This window comes from Orcinus orca, chromosome 12 (assembly GCF_937001465.1).
Source record: "Orcinus orca chromosome 12, mOrcOrc1.1, whole genome shotgun sequence".
Lineage (NCBI taxonomy): Eukaryota > Metazoa > Chordata > Mammalia > Artiodactyla > Delphinidae > Orcinus > Orcinus orca.
Window position 1 is genome coordinate 45,048,954 of NC_064570.1, and position 20,005 is coordinate 45,068,958.

The 20,005-nt window shown below is 38.1% G+C and overlaps 1 protein-coding gene across 2 annotated transcripts in view; it reads left to right on the top strand.

The window, feature by feature from the left end:
* HS3ST5 (heparan sulfate-glucosamine 3-sulfotransferase 5) overlaps positions 1-20,005 on the top strand; it is a 287,090-nt gene that overhangs the window by 163,736 nt on the left and 103,349 nt on the right. For both annotated transcript variants that reach the window (XM_049695537.1, XM_033418623.2), the window contains exon 3: positions 15,728-15,840. The gene's annotated coding sequence lies outside the window, so the exon portion shown is untranslated. The remainder of the gene's footprint in view (positions 1-15,727; positions 15,841-20,005) is intronic.

Consider the following 20,005-nt stretch of genomic DNA (forward strand, 5'->3'; position numbering starts at 1 on the left):
GAATGCAATTGGACTTATTCCAATTTTTTTTCTTGTTTAAACAAAGTTTAAGGTTTCTTTTTTTCTTCCCACATAAATGCATAAATGCATCAGTTTTGCCCAGATACAGAAAACTATTCTTATTTCAGTAAATTTCCTTCTTTTGGTTTATCATATGGATCATGGAAAAGCAGGATTTTACAGAGTCTGTTGCTTTTAAAGCACATTTATAAATTAAGAATGTCAAATAAATACAGCCTTTCAAACAGCAAATAAGCTTTACCAAGAGAGATTCTTCTTTTATAACTAGAACACCTCTCACAGGAATAAGGCCTTTGTTAGTAAAATAAATTCTAGAAATGAATTTCAGAGTAAAGACCTCAGTGTTTGTTTTTATTCTTGTGAAACCAATAAAGTGCTGACAAAGAGTGCTATAATATGCCACCATAGTTTAGAAATAAGGTACATTTAAGAGTGGTCTTTATTGCCTTTTGAGGGTTGGATATTGCTGCCCTTAGCTGCGCTACCATAGAACATGCTGCTTTACAAAACAGCAGCCGGGGTGGTTTGATCCATTTGAGCCCCACCTGAATATTATACACACTCTTTAAAAATGTCAAACCTTAAAAAAAAAAAAAGTCAAACCTTTAGAAATATTGGAGTGTTTATAATACTGTGTCATTATGTTCCCATAGGCTTAAGTCTGAAATACACTGAACTTAAAAAAATAAAAGGATACGTTTTTCCATTTCTTTTTATACCATTTTATTTCCTATAAAATTGCAAACCCATGCAAAAGGCTTACTTCAAGTGTAATTCTTTTAGATGTGTAATTCTTTTAGATGTGTAATTCTTTTAGATGATAAATTTAAACATTATTTTGTGTAATTCTTTTAGATGAGTGTAATTCTTTTAGATGATAAATTTAAACATTATTTTGATACATACTTACTTCCTTGAATCCGAATGTTAAAATCTGTAATACTTCACATTCAAACTACATTCCAGTTCTGAGGACAGAAGGGGGAATGGAGTAGGAAAATATACCAAAACTTTCAAGCCCTGGTGAAAGGCCTCCTTGGTTGTGAGGGAAATGCAGATGTGCACAGGTGACTGAAACAAGAAATGGGAAGGGAGTTTGTCACTAAATCACAGAGCAGAAGAGGCTTTCGAGCAGGATTCTCAGCTCTGGATGCACAATAGAATCCTCGTGGAGCACAGCAGTCCCTAAGAGTGACTAGCATGTATGTTAAGACCACAGAACAGAATTGGTATGTAGGACATACAAATAGATATATAGCCCAGAGCCTTTCTCTGTGCTTTTTTAAAAACCTATACATGTTCAACAATTATACCTTTCTTTGTTTTGGGGGGGTGGCGTGGGGTGGGGACATAGATGTTTTATCACTTTACCCTGCGTGTCCATCCAGTAAATGCTTTGCTGCCTATCGGACTGCGTTGCCAGTTGCAGCCCTGTAGCATTTAGTTGAGTGATGTCTACCCCTATGAGGAGGAGGTGAGTGTGTATATATAACACTCTGTGAATGCAAAACTCTTGTGAAAAGCAAGACTAGTTCTTTCAGAAATGTTCTCTCGGTTCTGATTAAAAATAAAAACAAAAACTCTAAGTTTCCGCAAATGCTACCAGTGTCTTCTTCTTGCAACATATCCATTTATATTTTCAACAACATTTGTTTGTCTTTCCTGAAAAAGTTCTTCACTCAAGGACTGCATTGCAGCCACAGATCATTTATGTATAATTTGGTAGATGGTAAACATTTGAAATTACTGTGGCAGGTATTTTCACATTGTTTCTGCTGATCTGATTTAAAAAAAAAAGCATAGAGCCAGAAAACAGTGTGAAGAACTGAAATTCCTCAGAATCAATTTGAAGCACCCTTTTGAAATGAGAATTGCTATAAAGAAGCATTTTGGAATGAGGTGATGATGGGGTGAACAGTCTTTGAGATGAAAATACAGTTCAGTAAAACAAATGTATTTGTTTGATGGGGACTATATACACCGTATTTTAATGTATTCATCATTATTATTGTTTTTGAGATTATTTTCAGCCACCACCCACATAATGGCCCCAGGAAGCCCAGAAGAGAGCCAGTAGAAACTCTATGTGTGTTTCTGGTGAACTATTTCAATATATTTCTAAGAATAAGAGTTTACTAAAGAGATGAAGAAATACTGAAAGCCTAAGACTAAGAAAATACAGAGAAAGAATCTCTTATACGTAATGGACCATCAGTTCCAGGATTAGTCTATAAAACCAGTGGCTGCTGTGTTAAGTAATTTATGTGGGAATAAAAATTATTTTTATATTACTTTTGCTGTGATGATAACATTCCATAAGCTCATCACATTTTTTTTTTTTTTTTTTTTTTTTGCGGTATGCGGGCCTCTCACTGTTGTGGCTTCTCCCGTTGCGGAGCACAGGCTCCGGACGCGCAGGCTCAGTGGCCATGGCTCACGGGCCCAGCCACTCCGCGGCATGTGGGATCTTCCCAGACCGGGGCACGAACCCGTGTGCCCTGCATCGGCAGGCGGACTCTCAACCACTGCGCCACCAGGGAAGCCCAGCTCATCACATTTTTAATCTTGACTTAAGGAGAGTGCTGCTATGGCAATTTTTAAAAGAAGAGCTCCACTGATCTCTTTCCAGGTAGCTCCTTCGCTTCCTTCTGTGTCCTTCCCCTCATACCCACCCTCCCCAGCCCAACTTCACCCACCCTCCCCCTTAGCCAAAGGCATTTGTGAAATATGGAAGCAGTTATGTCATGCTGTTGTTTTGAGTATTCTTAATAAATGGCCCCTGTATTTCGGAAGTGGTCTGAGGAGGTGAGCTAATATAATTCCACTTTGATTACTTGTTTGCATATCGGATGCAAGGAACTCTGAACCAATTCCCTGAATTTGTCATAATCAAAATTTAGTTATCCACAGCTGCTTCATTAAATTTAAGGTCTTTCAAGACTATATAGATTGGGCAGATTGGTTCAAGATGGCAGAGTAGAAGGACATGCTCTCACTCCCTCTTTCAAGAACACCAGAATCACAACTAACTGCTGAACAATCATCAACAGAAAGACACTGGAACTCACCAAAACACTACCCCACATGCAAAGACAAAGGAGAAGCGACAATGACACCGTAGGAGGGACGCTATCACAGCAAAATCAAATCCCGTAACTGCTGGGTGGGTGACTCACAAACTGACGAACACTTATACCACAGAAGTCCACCCACTGGAGTGAAGGTTCTGAGCCACACGTCAGGCTTCCCAACCTGAGGGCCTGGCAAAGGGAGGAGGAATTTCTGGAGAATCAGACTTTGAAGGCTAGTGGGATTTGATTGCAGGACTTCGGCAGGACTGGGGGAAACAGAGACTCCATCCTTGGAGGGCACACACAAAGTAGTGTGCACATCAGGACCCAGGGGAAGGAGCAGTGACCCCATAGGAGACTGAAACAGACCTATCTGCTGGTGTTGGAGTTTCTCCTGCGGAGGCGGGGGGCAGCTGTGGCTCACCAAGGGACAAGGACACTGGCAGCAGAAGTTCTGGGAAGTACTCCTTGGTGTGAGCCCTCCCAGAGTCTACCATTAGCCCCACCAAAGAGCCCAGGTAGGCTCCAGTGTTGGGTCGCCGCAGGCCAAACAACCAACAAGGCGGGAACCAAGCCCCACCCATCAGCAGTCAAGCAGATTAAAGTTTTACTGAGCTCTGCCCACCAGAGCAACAGCCAGCTCAACGTACCACCATACCCTCCCATCAGGAAGCTTACACAAGCCTCTTAGATAGCCTCATCCACAACAGGGCAGACAGCAGAAGCAAGAAGGATTACAATCCTGCAGCCTGTGGAAGAAAAACCACACTCACAGAAAGATAGACAAGATGAAAAGGCAGAGGACTCTGTACCAGATGAAGGAACAAGATAAAACCCCAGAAAAACAACTAAATGAAATGGAGATAGGCAACTTTCTAGAAAAAGAATTCAGAATAATGATAGTGAGGATGATCCAGGACCTCGGAAAATGGAGGCAAAGATCAGGAAGATGCAAGAAATGTTTAACAAAGACCTATAAGAATTAAAGAAAAAACAAACAGTGATGAACAATACAATAACTGAAATGAAAGCTATACAAGAAGGAATCAATAGCAGAATAACTGAGGCAGAAGAACGGATAAGTGATGAGGAAGACAGAATGGTGGAATTCACTGCTGTGGAACAGAATAAAGAAAAAAGAATGAAAAGAAATGAAGACAGCCTAAGAGACCTCTGGGACAACATTAAATGCAATGACATTCGCATTATAGGGGTCCCAGAAGGAGAAGAGAGAGAGAAAGGACCCGAGAAAATATTTGAAGAGATGATAGTTGAAAACTTCCCTAACATGGGAAAGGAAATAGCCACCCAAGTCCAGGAAGCGCAGCAAGTCCCATACAGGATAAACCCAAGGAGAGACATGCCGAGACACATGGTAATCAAATTGGCAAAAATTAAAGGCAAAGAAAAATTATTGCAAGCAACAAGGGAAAAATGACAAATAGCATACAAGGGAACTCCCATAAGGTTAACAGCTGATTTCTCAGTAGAAACTCTACAAGCCAGAAAGGATTGGCATGATATAATTAAAGTGATGAAAGGGAAGGACCTACAACCAAGATTACTCTACCCAGCAAGGATCTCATTCAGATTTCATGGGAAATCAAAAGCTTTACAGACAAGCAAAAGCTAAGAGAATACAGCACCACCAAACCAGCTCTACAACAAATGCTAAAGGAACTTCTCTAAGTGGGAAACATAAGAGAAGAAAAGGACCTACAAAAACAAACCCAAAAAATTAAGTAAATGGTAATAGGAACATACATATTGATAATTACCTTAAATGTGAATGGATTACATGCTCCAACCAAAAGACACAGGCTTGCTGAATGGATACAAAAACAAGACCCATATATATGCTGTCTATAAGAGACCCACTTCAAACCTAGGGACACATACAGACTGAAAGTGAGGGGATGGAAAAAGATATTCCATGCAAATGGTAATCAAAAGAAAGCTGCAGTAGCAATACTCATATCAGATAAAATAGACTTTAAAATAAAGAATGTTACAAGAGACAAGGAAGAACACTACATAATGATCAAGGGATCAATCCAAGAACAAGATATAACAATTATAAATATTTATGCACCCAACATAGGAGCACCTCAATACTTAAGGCAACTGCTAACAGCTATAAAACAGGAAATCGATAGTAACACAATAATAGTGGGGGACTTTAACACCTCACTTACACCAATGGACAGATCATACAAAATGGAAATAAATAGGAAACAGAAGCTTTAAATGACACAATAGACCAGATAGATTTAATTGATATTTATAGGATATTCCATCCAAAAACAGCAGATTACACTTTCTTCTCAAGTGCGCATGGAACATTCTCCAGGATAGATCACATCCTGGGTCACAAATCAAGCCTCAGTAAATTTAAGAAAATTGAAATCATATCAAGCATCTTTTCTCACCAAAACGCTATGAGATTAGAAATGAATTACAGGAAAAAAAAAGTAAAAAACACAAACACATGGAGGCTAAACAATACATTAATAAATAACCAAGAGATCACTGAAGAAATCAAAGAGGAAATCAAAAAATACCTAGAGACAAATAACAATGAAAACACAATTATCCAAAACCTATGGGATGCAGCAAAAGCAGTTCTAAGAGGGAAGTTTACAGCTATACAAGCCTACCTCAAGAAACAAGAAAAATCTCAAATAAACAATCTAGCCTTACACCTAAAGGAACTAGAGAAAGCACAACAAACAAAACCCAAAGTTAGCAGAGGAAAGAAATCATAAAGATCAGAGCAGAAATAAATGAAATAGAAACAAAGAAAACAATAGCAAACATCAAAAAAACTAAAAGCTGGTTCTTTGAGAAGATAAACAAAATTGATAAACCATTAGCCAGACTCATCCAGAAAAAGAGGGAGAAGACTCAAATCAATAAAATTAGAAATGAAAAAGGAGAAGTTACAACAGACACTGCAGAAATACAAAGCATCCTAAGAGATTACTACAAGCAACTCTATGCCAATAAAATGGACAACCTGGCAGAAATGGACAAATTCTTAGTAAGGTATAACCTTCCAAGACTGAACCAGGAAGAAATACAAACTATGAACAGACCAGTCACAAGTAATGAAATTGAAACTATGATTAAAAATCTTCCAACACACAAAACTCCAGGACCAGATGGCTGAATCTGGTGAATTCTATCAAACATTTAGAGAAGAGCTAACACCCATCCTTCTCAAACTCTTCCAAAAAATTGTGGAGGAAGGAACACTCCCAAACTCATTCTGTGAGGCCACCATGACCCTGATACCAAAACCAGACAAAGATACTACAAAAAAAGAAAATTACAGGGCTTCCCTGGTGGCGCAGTGGTTGAGAGTCCGCCTGCCGATGCAGGAGACGCGGGTTCGTGCCCCGGTCTGGGAAGATCCCATGTGCCGCGGAGCGGCTGGGCCCGTGAGCCATGGCCGCTGAGCCTGCGCGTCCGGAGCCTGTGCTCCGCAACAGGAGAGGCCACAACAGTGAGAGGCCCGCGTACCACCAAAAAAAAAAAAAAAAAAGAAAATTACAGACCAATTTCACTGATGAATATAGATGCAAAAATCCTCAACAACATACTAGCTAACAGAATCCAACAACACATTAAAAGGATCATACACCATGATCAAGTGGGATTTATCCCAGAGATGCAAGGTCTCTTCAATATACACAAATGTGATACACCATATTAACAAATTGAAGAATAAAAACCATATGATCATCTCAATAGATGCAGAAAAAGCTTTTGACAAAATTCAACACCCATTTATGATAAAAACTCTCCAGAAAGTGGGCATAGAGGGAACCTATTTCAACATAATAAAGGCCATATATGAAAAATCCACAGCAACATCATTTCAATGGTGAAAACCTGAAAGCATTTCCTCTAAGATCAGGAACAAGACAAGGATGTCCACTCTCACCACTATTATTCAACATAGTTTTGGAAGTCCTAGCCATGGCAGTCAGAGAAGAAAAAGAAATAAAAGGAATCCAAATTGGAAAAGAAGAAGTAAAACTGTCACTGTTTTCAGATGACATGATACTATATATAGAGAATCCTAAAGATGCCAACAGAAAACTACTAGAGCTAATCAATGAATTTGGTAAAGTTGCAGGATACAAAGTTAATGCACAGAAATCTCTTGCATTCCTCTATACTAATGATGAAAAATCTGAGAGAGAAATTAAGGAAACACTTCCACTTACCATTGCAACAAAAAGAACAAAATACCTAGGAATAAACCTACCTGGGTAGGCAAAAGACCTGTATGCAGAAAACTATAAGACACTGATGTAAGATAATTAAAGATGATACCAACAGATGGAGAGATATACCATGTTCTTGGATTGGAAGAATCAATATTTTGAAAATGACTCTACTACCCAAAGCAATCTACAGATTCAATGCAATCCCTATCAAATTACCAATGGCATTTTTTACGGAACTAGGACAAAAAAACTTAAAATTTGTATGGAGACATAAAAGACCCCAAATAGCCAAAGCAGTCTTGAGGGGAAAAAAAGGAGCTGGAGGAATCAGACTCCCTGACTTCAGACTATACTACAAAGCTACAGTAATGAAGACAATATGTACTGGCACAAAAACATAAACATAGATCAATGGAACAAGAGAGAAAGCCCAGAGTTAAACCCACGTACCTATAGTCAACTCATCTATGACAAAGCAGGCAAGGATATACAATGGAGAAAATACAGTCTCTTCAATAAGTGGTGCTGGGAAAGCTGGACAGCTACATTTAAAAGAATGAAATTAGAACACTCCCTAACACCATACAGAAAAATAGACTCAAAATGGATTAGAGACCTAAATGTAAGACCGGGCACTATAAAACTCTTAGAGGAAAACATAGGAAGAACACTCTTTGACATAAATCACAGCAAGATCTTTTTTGATCCACCTCCTAGAATATTGGAAATAAAAACAAAAATAAACAAATGGGACCTAATGAAACTTAAAAGCTTTTGTACAGCAAAGGAAACCATAAACAAGATCAAAAGACAACCCTCCAAGTGGGAGAAAATATTTGCAAATGAATCATCGGACAAAGGATTAATTTCCAAAATATATAAACAGCACATGCAGCTCAATATTAAAAAAACAAACAACCCAGTCCAAAAATGGGCAGAAGACCTAAATAGACATTTCTCCAAAGAAGACATACAGGTGGCCAAGAAGCACATGAAAAGCTGCTCAGCATCACTAATTATTAGAGAAATGCAAATCAAAACTACAGTGAGGTATCACCTCACCTCAGTTAGAGTGGGCATCATCAGAAAATCTACAAACAGCAAATGGTGGAGAGGGTGTGGAGAAAAGGGAACCCTCTTGCACTGTTGGTGGGAATGTAAATTGATACAGCCACTATGGAGAACAGTACGGAGGTTCCTTAAAGAACTAAGAATAGAATTACCATGTGACCCAGCAATTTCTGGGCATATACCCAGAGAAAACCATAATTCAAAAAGACACATGCACCCCAATGTTCATTGCAGCACTATTTATAATAGCCAGGTCATGGAAGCAACCTAAATGCCCATCGACAGACGAATTGATAAAGAAGATATGGCACATATATACAATGGAATATAACTCAGCCATAAAAAGGAATGAAATTGGGTCATTTGTAGAGATGTGGATGGATCTAGAGACTGTCATTCAGAGTGAAGTAAGCCAGAAAGAGAAAAACAAATATCGTATATTAACGCATATATGTGGAACCTAGAAAATGGTACAGATGAATCGGTTTGCAGGGCAGAAATATAGACATAGATGTAGAGAACAAACGTATGGACACCAAGGGGAGAAAGTGGCGGGGGGTGGGGGTTGTGGTGTGATGAATTGATTGATTGGGATTGACATGTGTAAACTAATATGTATAAAATAGATAACTAATAAGAAAAAAAGAGTATATAGATTATTACAGCTCTTGGTTATCTGATAACAATATTCATAAGATGCCCTCTTCTCCAACTCCACTTCCCCACTCACTAATGGGTATTGATCTCAAATTTTCTTTTTTTTTTTTTTCAGTTGTAACATCTCCCTAAACGTTATCAGATTATACTAACAGAGAGATAGTAAAGCAAGACCTTCAGCTCTTTCAGATATTATACATTAGTCTCCATAAATATTTTCTCCCCCTTTTCAATCTACCCTCGTTTTACCATTTGAAGTCTGTATCTTAAACTCAAATCCAAGAATGGCATTTCAATGGCTATTATCCACGTTGCACTTTCTTTATAGAGAAAGGTGGTATGAGAAAGCTCTTGAACTAAAATGTGAAACTTATTCCAGCTAAATCAAATAATCAAATGGGAGCAATAACATTAACACTGCCGACTCAAATAAGTTAATATATTTGGTAAAAGTGGTTATATTTAATAGTTTGTATTGTCACCAAAAGGAAAAAAAGTCATTGGTTATATATGAAATTTTCACTCAAATGATTCACTAACCTGCTTAACAGAGTGTTCGAGAGCATCGAGAATATTCCAAGCACCTGTCTAAGAAGCAGATATTTAACAGTAAATAAGATAGACATGGTCTTAGCCTTCATGGAGCTTACAGTCTGCAAATAAAGAGACAATGGCATCACTATATGACAGGGAATTGGATTGGAGAGAACAGGGTTCTACAGGCTCTAGAGAAAGGACACCTAGAGAGAGGACTGTCAGAGAGATCTTCCTGAGGGAAGTGACATCCAAGCTGAGATTGAAAAGAAGAGGAGAAATTAGCCAAGTGATCTAGGCAGAGGAACAAGAACCTGACGTAATCAAGGAATTGGAAGAAGGTCTGGGTGAATGAGTGAGCAAGGGCAGCGTGGAGTGGAGACAGATGAGGCTGGAGAGCAGCCAGAACCCTGTCCTGCAGGGTCATAGTCAGGGACACAGGATTGGAAGCAGTTTGCTGACTGGAGGTACCTGTGGGTATCCAAGTGAGATTCCAATAGGCAGAGCCTGCACTGCCAAAAAATGAGGGATGGTTTGGTTTTGAAATTTGTAATTTAGTAGGTAACTTGTAAGTATAATGAAGAAGCAGTTAAATTTCTTGAGATTTCCTGGCTAGTTTTCTAGAAAATTCTTTGACTTATCTCCTGCTACTTATTTATATTTCACTGCATGCTATATCTGTAGCTCTGTTTCTCAACAAATTCAGAATTCTATGCTTAAAACGTATTTTATTGATGAATTGAAGTTTCCTATTCTAATTACTCATCTTCAATGTCTCTTTCTTCAACCAGAAATTTATATAATTAAAATGTTGTGTCCTGCCATGAAGAAGTACAAAAATAGGAAATATAAGAGTCTATAGTATTACACTGAGAGTCGATTCTGTGGTAGTTTAATTCCCCATGCTTGTCAAAAGTTGTTAAAACATTGCTTGCCTTTTCTGAATATAAAATGTGGGCATACATGTACTAATATATCAAAAAATGACACTTTGTCAAAGAGGGCTTTCATGGGAAAATGTTCTGAATAAAATGTTTTCTTTCTAAAAGAACCCAACCTGTTTAACATTCCAAAGCAAATACAAAAGCGCACAAAATGCCTGAACTTACTGCCAGTCACAACAGTCAGTTTCATTTACTCTTTAATACTTTTTTCTTATATACCAAAAACTGTTCCTCCAAAAGAACTATCAGTTTTATTCCATGATAACCCTGGTTTGAAGTAAAATAAAAGTAGCTCTGACCCTCCTCAAAATGGATTCTTTTCAGACTTACTAGCACTTCTAATAGTATGAAGATGATATGGTTGGCTATGTCTGCCGTTAGACTCAATGTAATTATATGTGAAGCAAATTCCCTTATCTATTAGGAACACTTGCTGCGGCTAACTGCATTTCACTGTCTGGCAGATGAAATGCTGAATTAAAATCTCAAACTAGTTTTTCAAGGTTTTTTTTTTCCCAGTCATTTAAAAATCTTTTAGCCTAGGGGAAGATGGTAGCCAGAAAAGAATGGAAAACAGATGGTATTTAAAGGCCTGAGCAAGATGAACAAAGCAGATGTACCTTCCTGGTTCTCAAATAGTCCCTCTCCATTGTGATTACTTTGAGACAGTTACAATCCTTTGGACTTTCTGAGGATGTTTGGAGTTAAGATAATGGTTGATAGTTGAAATGATAAATGGTAAATCAATACATAATTGGCTTTGATCACAATCTCATATTGTCTTATCTAAACAGGACGGATATTAGTATATGTTACCTACATTCTTTGCAGAGAATGAGCCTAAGTCTAGCTCTTGAGTAATAATATCGATTGTTCATTGTTTAGGGAACCAGGGAGAAGGACTGAAAGAAACAGAAGCAGATGGCATTTGAGGTAATTGAGGTACACTATAGCTTGAAGGCATCCTGGAATGCCACATAATAGTACTAGTGTGAAAAGAGGAGAAATATTCTACACAGCTTCACTTGATGTGTAAGCTGAGTCAGATTTTATGTTCTGAATTAAAATTCCTAAAGGGTCGGGGCCAGGGGTGGAGAAGGGTGCAGATGGTTTGAGCTAATGTTAGAGAATGGTAGAAACAGATTCCCCCAACTATAAGCATTCATTGGAGAGTAGAAGGCCCAGGTTTTAATGAAATATTAGAAAATTCTGCATATATTGGTATGAAAAGATATTAATATTGGGAAGAACAGATTTTAGTTACTAATAGGCCAGGCAAATGTGTTACCTTCACCTTTTAATTAAGTTACATATATATATATATATATATATATATATATATCATGTTGTCTGTTTAAATAGAAGTTAAAATCAGAATGTATTAGACTGACACAAAGGAAGTTTTGTTACACTGATTGTTACACACTTATGAATCATCTGCTAAAAACAGTGGCTCCTCCTAAATGTATTAAGGCCAAAATTAATTTATATTTAGATCCCTTTAAAGTTTAAATAATCATATCCTGTCTATAGACTATCTTTGCCTATGAGGTTAAAGTATATGTCACATGTATAAAGGAAACATCAAAGGCATATCAATATTTGATTCTACTACATGTTAGTCATGCCAGAGACCCTGCAGTCATACCTAATATAAACAGCTCACTGTGGGTTCACAACTGAAACAAAAGATACAAACTGATCGTGATTTATTTTAATATTAAAATCTTACAGCACTTTTTAAGCTATTTTATAAATTAATTTCAAAATGGATGAGGCAGTAACATTGAGGTTTAGCTAATTATGTTTAAATTAAATATAAGCATTTAATATAACCATTTTAATTAAATACAAGACTCGGGCAACTAATCATTAAAAGTGGAATTGGTAACTTGAGATTTATCACTCTGAAACCACTTGTACCACATATCTAATGAGTTCTTCCCTCTACTTCAATGGAAGATAAAATGTATCTCCCCAAAGTGGCCGCTAATAAAAGATAACCCTTTCTTGGGCCATGGTTGTCAATTTGATATTGAACCAGAGCAAAAATGTCTACTTGCATATACAACTGTAGTTACTATTTGCTAAACCATTTTCAACTTGACTTATATTTTAGTTCTATAAGTGCCTAAGAAAACCCCTAATAATTGTATAGCATTTATTACTGCAAAAGAAAATGGATATATTTTGGTTGAAATTTTTTATGATTTTTATAGAGGAGACTCTGAGGAAGAAGAAAATCTAAATAATTTTGTGATTTAATTTTTTTAGTTAAAATGATGTATTGCAATTTCAATTGCAGTTGAATTTGAGGAATAACACTGAATAGCTTCATTTTATAAATATACTTCAAACTTTATATTTGTAAGAATATACAAATGTGTTGCTATATTCAAATTTGTATATAAAAATGTGTATTTATTTAAAGAAATCATTGGCTTTTTCTTATGTTTCAGTCTTTATTTTTTTATTAAATTATAGTTGATTTATAATATATTAGTTTCAGTTATACAACATAGTGATTCAATATTTTTTAGATTATACTCCATTTAAAGTTATTATAAAATATTGGCTGTATTCTCTTTGCTATATATATCCTTGTATCTTATTTATTTTATACATCGTAATTTGTACCTCTTAATCTCCTACCCCTATCTTGTCCTTCTTCCCACTAGTAACCATTAGTTTATTCTCTATATCTGTGAGTCTGTGTCTGTTTTGTTATATTCATTCATTTGTTCTATTTTTTAGATTTCATGTATAAGTGATATCATGTCTTTCTCTGACTTATTCACTAAGCATAATGCCCTCCAGGTCCATCCATGTTGTTGCAAATGGCAAATTTTCATTCTTTCTTATGGTTGAGTAATATTCCTGTGTGTGTATGTATACCACACCTTCTTTATCCATTCATCCGCTTATGGGACACTTAGGTTGCTTTCATATCTTGGCTACTGTAAATAATGCTGCTATAAACATTAGGGTGCATATATCTTTTGGAATTAGTGTTTTTGTTTCTTCAGATATATGTCCAGGAATGGAATTGCTGGATCGTATGGTAGTTCTAGTTTTAGTTTTTTGAGGAACCTCCATACTGTTTTCCATAATGACTACACCAGTTTACATTCCACCAACAGTTTACTAGGGTTCCCTTTTCTCCATATTGGCTAGTTCCTGTACTACAATGTAACTATCATTTAGCACATTTACCCTGACACATTGTAAGTGCTTAATAAATGTTTGTAAATTGAGTGAATAAATATGTTGATATATTTTATAAAACGTCTTTTAAAAGATTCTGTTTTAAAACCATTTATTGTGATATCTTACCTTATACTTTAAGCTGCTCTATTAGAATAGCTGATAAAGCTGAAGTGCATCTACTTACGTCTTTGAAGGCAGTGTGTTTTTCTATTATCTATTGCTTTTCTGTGTTCTGAAAGTAGAACAAATATTAAGAATCTAAAAGAGAGCAGGGCCTCTGCTGGCTGAGAGAGTGTGATTTAAAGGCAAGTTAGCTTGTTTTGTTCCTTGTACTAAGTATCTGCAATTACTGATTGTCACATTTTTCTTCTGTTGTAAAAACTGAACTAATTGAAGGTACTACCCTTAGGGGACGAATTCTACAGTGTAATGAATGTTGAGTGCCCTCTTGAGTTTAGCATGTTAATTATTCATAATTATAATGATTTCTGTTTATTTGGAACTTTAGAAATAATTCTGGTTTATCAAAACAAATTGAGAAAGAGTAGTTGAGGCTTTGTTTTGTTTTATTTTATATTGAGGTCTCAGCAGGTGTATGAACATGCCAAGAAGTTCTCTGAGCAATGGAGCCAGTTTTCTGGCTAATAAGTGGATACTATTGATGTGTGCCATGTCCTGAAATAACTGAATGAACTTTACTCATTCTCTGGTTTCTCTAAAACTATTTGGGCAATATTGGGGTGGTGAGGGGAAGTGTTGACAAGGATTCAAATGGAAGAACTGGAAATAATGAATGAAAGCATGTTAATCAGAGAAGAAATACAATAGATTTGGTAGCTGGCTATTAGCCAAGTACATATAAAATTTTAAAGGTTTTCCTTTTCTTGAAAGAGGTGTGTGTGTGTGTGTGTGTGTGTGTCTGTGTGTGTAGCTTTGCACTCTAAATATATTTGCATCCAGTGGACCCAAGTGAAAGATGGACATTCTAGCTATTTTGGACTGAATAATCTTTTTTTTTTTTTTTTTTTTGGTGGTACGCGGGCCTGTCACTCTTGTGGCCTCTCCCCTTGCGGAGCACAGGCTCCGGACGCGCAGGCTCAGCAGCCATGGCTCACGGGCCCAGCCGCTCCGCGGCATGTGGGATCTTCCCGGACCGGGACACGAACCCGTTTCCCCTGCATTGGCAGGCGGACTCTCAACCACTGTGCCACCAGGGAAGCCCTGAACTGAATAATCTTTATGTCTACTATTATCAAATACATATTAGTGTTAATGATGTATTAGGACTGGGCTCCTACAGTCTATTTAGACTTCATACGCATTCTTAATAATGGCCTGAAATGACAATGAAATATTACTTTTTAAAAAGGAGTTTGGCATTGCAAATCTGTTACGTTGAAATTTTTTTTCATTTTCCCATCAATTTCTTTTTTCATCTTTCCAATACAACACTTTTTGTTTTAGAGCCTTTCATGTACTCTGCAGCTAGAGAATTACTCAGGTCTCCTAGTAATCTATATTCAACTTAGGAGGAAGCAGCAATTGCTTAATATATTCAAGGAGTAGCAAAGGTAAGAATGATTGATGAATAATCATCATATGGTTGTAAAAAGGCCAATATATAGCATTTTTTTAAAGAGTACATTTAACCACTCTCAACCTCAAATCCTCAGCAACCAGATCAGAAACAAGAACATTACGTGAAAGTACATGTGGGTAGCCCCCAATTTACAAGTCCGTCTCTGATCAAAGGGAATTAGCGATTACATATTCCAGGGTTAGGCTCAAATGTGAGCTCTGTCCTTCATCAACAAATTGTTTAATAAAATGACTGGAAGTACTTTAAAAAAAAAAAAAAGAAAGAAATGTTCGGATCATACCTAATATGCTTCTTCAAACTCAAATTTTTAACCACAGATACTGAGGAGTAGAGAGAAAAAAAAAAAGACTAATGGGAAGATCACTTTGCCTCTGTCTCTACCCCCAGGTGCTAACAGAGCAGGGAACAAGCTAAAAGGACAGCAGTAGATGTGGAGAGGCCATGGAGCATCCACCAACCAGATAATCATTGCTGGAATAACTGGAGGTGTCTGGATGTAGGTATGTATACCAAAGACTTCTGTGTATTCCTGCAATCCATTATCTAGCTTTCCCATTCATGTTATACACCTGCCGTCTCATCAGCCTTTTGAAAGCCCTACTTGGCAGGACTTGGAGGCACGCACATATGCACACAGCCACTCATAAATGCAGGGCGGCTCTCCAGCAGGAGGTCCTCTCTCCTCTGTGGGCTTTTAAAACATTCTATAGAATGATTTTAAACTGCCTCCTGGGGCTTCCCTGGTGGCGCAGTGGTTGAGAGTCTGCCTGCCGATGCAGGGGACACGGGTTTGTGACCCGGTCTGGGAAAGATCCCACATGCCGCGGAGCGGCTGGGCCCGTGAGCCATGGCCGCTGAGCCTGCGCGTCTGGAGCCTGTGCTCCGCAACGGGAGAGGCCACAACAGTGAGAGGCCCGCGTACCGCAAAAAAAAAAAAAAAAAAAACCTGCATCATGATTCTGTAATCTCAGCGTTCCCATATAGAAACATTTCCCACTGGCACTGAATCTTGTTTCCTGAGCACAGAAGGCCTTTGTCTTTGCTGTCCCACTATCTGAAATAACTTTCCCAAATCCTCTCTGCTGGTTTTAGTTCTGTTTTTCCTCCAAGACCTAAGTCAGGTTTCAAGTACATGACAACATCTTGCTGACTCCCCATTCCAAATCATTCCTTCCTTTCAAATGTGTGTAGGGCTTGTAGTCATACCTCTCCTCTGGCATTTGACAACTTCTATCATGTATGGTTGTTTCTTTCTTCATGCGTCTATCCTGTGTTCTCAGTGATAGCTGTTTATTTCTGAAGAGGCAGGATCTGTTGCATTTTTGTATCAGAGTCCAGGACCAGGGGAAATGGGCCTGAAAAGAGCTACCATGATGGAGCGAGGCAACAAAGGGGCGTGGTCAAGAACACAGACTCTAGAGCAAGGCTGCCTGAGTTTGAGTTGCTGCCCAGCCAAATACTAGCTGTGTGACCTTGGCAAGGTTTTTAAAAAAACTTTCTATGGGGCTTCCCTGGTGGCACAGTGGTTATGAATCTGCCTGCCAATGCACGGGACACGGGTTTGATCCCTGGCCCAGGAAGATCCCACATGCCGCAGAGCAGCTAAGCCTGTGTGCCACAACTACTGAGCCTGCGTGCCACAACTACTGAAGCCCACATGCCTAGAGCCCGTGCTTCACAACGAGAAGCCACAGCAATGAGAAGCCCATGCACCGCAACGAAGAGTAGGTCCCGCTCACCACAACCAGAGAAAAGCCCGTGAGCAGCAACAAAGACCCAAAACAGCCAAAAATAAAATAAATTTACTAAAAAAAAACCCACAACACCTTCTATGTCTTTGTCTTCTCATCTCCAAAATAGGAATAATAGTAATACACCCATTTCCTTAAGTTGTAAAATTTCAGTGAGCTAATAAAGAAAAAGCACTTAGAATAGTGTCTAATACATATCAAACACTCAAAAATCATTACTTCTTTGTTACTGTATATACAATAATAGTTCATCTCATTTAATTTCTCAATAATACTAGAAGATAGATGGCATAATTCCCATTCTAAAAACTGGAACCCTGTGACCCTGAGCGGTCAGGTTACTGCCTAAGATTGAGAGAAGAGCCAGAATGAGAACCAAAGTGTCTGATCCTAAACCCTGGGCTGTTTCACTCCCCACGCTGTCTCACACAGGTGCCTAGCGACTAGTTCATATTGATAATAATGAAATTTATTCTTCTCTTTTCTTATGGTTTAAACCAAATTTGACTCAACAAGTATTTCTAGTCCCAGGCACTGAAGGAGAAAGATGAAGAAAATACAAGATGGCTATTCCTACCCTAGGATGTTTTACAATCTAGGTGATTCAAGTAATGAAAGAAAGCAGAAATATCTAACACACTTCTTAACCGCTCGTCTCTTGGTTCCGTATGAGACTGGCTCTTCCATGGTCCCTCCTCACCCCATGTAATAATGTAGGTTGGACACAGTATCATTGTCTACAAAGATAAACACTTTGGGGTTTGGTGGAATGTGCTACTTAAGAGTAAACTATAAAATTTATGATTTTTTAAATTGTTTTATTTTATTTGAACTTATTTTAGAGAATTTACAAAGAGTTCTATTAAACTTGGCAGACTAGCCCCTCTTGGAATCTCTCTATTTTCTAGGAAATTATCAGCAGTCTTGTTCTTCTCACTGCCAAAATTCCTCGGCTACTGCTACTTCATTTGTGCTGTAGCACTTAGCTCTGTGTTGGGATGTAGTAGATGATTGATAAATCCATGATTAAGTTGAATTTTGTCACCCTACTAATACTTAAATATGCTCTGCTCTCCTGGCCTACCACTGAATTACAGAGTAACTTCAAAAGTCCTCTGTGGACCTAGAGGAACTACCTTATGTGAAGCATACCCAAGAGAGAGGAGTGGAAGAACTAACATGTTTGAACACTTACCTTATTCTAGGTTTTTTACTCTGCATACAGCATTTTATTTAATTCTCAAAGTAACTCCATGTAATAGGTATTATTATATCCACTTTACCAACAAGGAAGCTAAGATTCAGAGAGTTTAACGAACATATTGTAAAAATCACAAAGCTGGTGAGAAAGAATTTCCAACACAAGTCTAATCAGGCAAGCAAATGATGCAGTAGTAATGGCGGTGAAGTGAGGGCTCGATTCAGAGTTATGAGGCAGGGACTACGTTTTGACACTAACTACAAGTGACTCAGACACATCATAGAACCTCTTCATGCCTCAGTTTCCTCATCTCACATGACATTGTCAGGAGAATCAAAATATTTTATTTGTAAGATGGCTTTGAAATTATCATTAACATTACAAACATATATCACGGGCCTGGTAAATATAAATACTGAAACATTGGAAAAATCCCCAAATGGTTAGAAGTTCCTAGTGGGCCATGGGGAGAAGGTGGAAGCATTGAAAGGAAGCAAAGACCAAACATGAAGAAACACCATGCCTGTGTAGGGACTCTGGGAGCAGATCTAGAAAAGATGGCTCTAGTACCAATGCTGACCCAATGCTGTTCAGTTACCAGTTACCAAGTGACAGTTATCATGTCCTTCAGTGTTGGGTATAATAGCCATAATCACTAAACCAAGGACTAGACACAGGACAAAAACATTGGAAATCAGGACTGTTGCGTATGTAACCAGATACCTTGTATAAGGAATGGTTGTGTGGCAAGCTTCTCATTCGGAGGATTAAGAGTAATACTGTCCTTAAATACATGGTTCAAAAATATGTACCCAGCTCCCAAAGTACCTAAAACAGTGGTCCCCAACCTTTTTGGCACCAGGGACCGGTTTCGTGGAAGACAAGTTTTCCATGGACTGTGCCGTGGCGGGGGGATGATTTCAGGATGATTCAAGTGCATTACATTTAATGTGCACTTTATTTCTATTATTATTACATTGTAATATATAATGAAATAATTATACAACTCACCATAATGCAGAATCAGTGGGAACCCTGACCTTGTTTTCTTGTAACTGGATCATCCCATCTGGGGGTGATGGGAGATAGTGACACCCAAAGTGTTTTGCTTATGTCCAGTCTACTCTGTAATCTCGTTCTGGCTGCTGTCACTGCAGAAAACCCTGCTTCACAAAGGTAGGATGTTGGAAATGGAAGCAGACATTTCAGTGCTTTTGTGGCAATCTCAGGATATTCTGCCTTGACTTTATTTATTTTTTAACATCTTTCTTGGAGTATAATTGCTTTACAATGGTGTGTTAGTTTCTGCTTTATAACAAAGTGAATCAGTTATACATATACATATGTTCCCATATCTCCTCCCTCTTGCATCTCCCTCCCTCCCACCCTCCCTATCCCACCTCTAGGTGGTCACAAAGCACCGAGCTGATCTCCCTGTGCTATGCGGCTGCTTCCCACTAGCTATCTATTTTACGTTTGTTAGTGTATATATGTCCATGCCACTCTCTCACTTTGTCACAGCTTACCCTTCCCCCTCCCTATATCCTCAAGTCCATTCTCTAGTAGGTCTGTGTCTTTATTCTAGTTTCTTCATGACCTTTTTTTTTTCCTTAGATTCCATATATATGTGTTAGCATATGGTATTTGTTTTTCTCTTTCTGACTTACTTCACTCTGTATGACAGACTCTAAGTCCACCCGCCTCACTACAAAT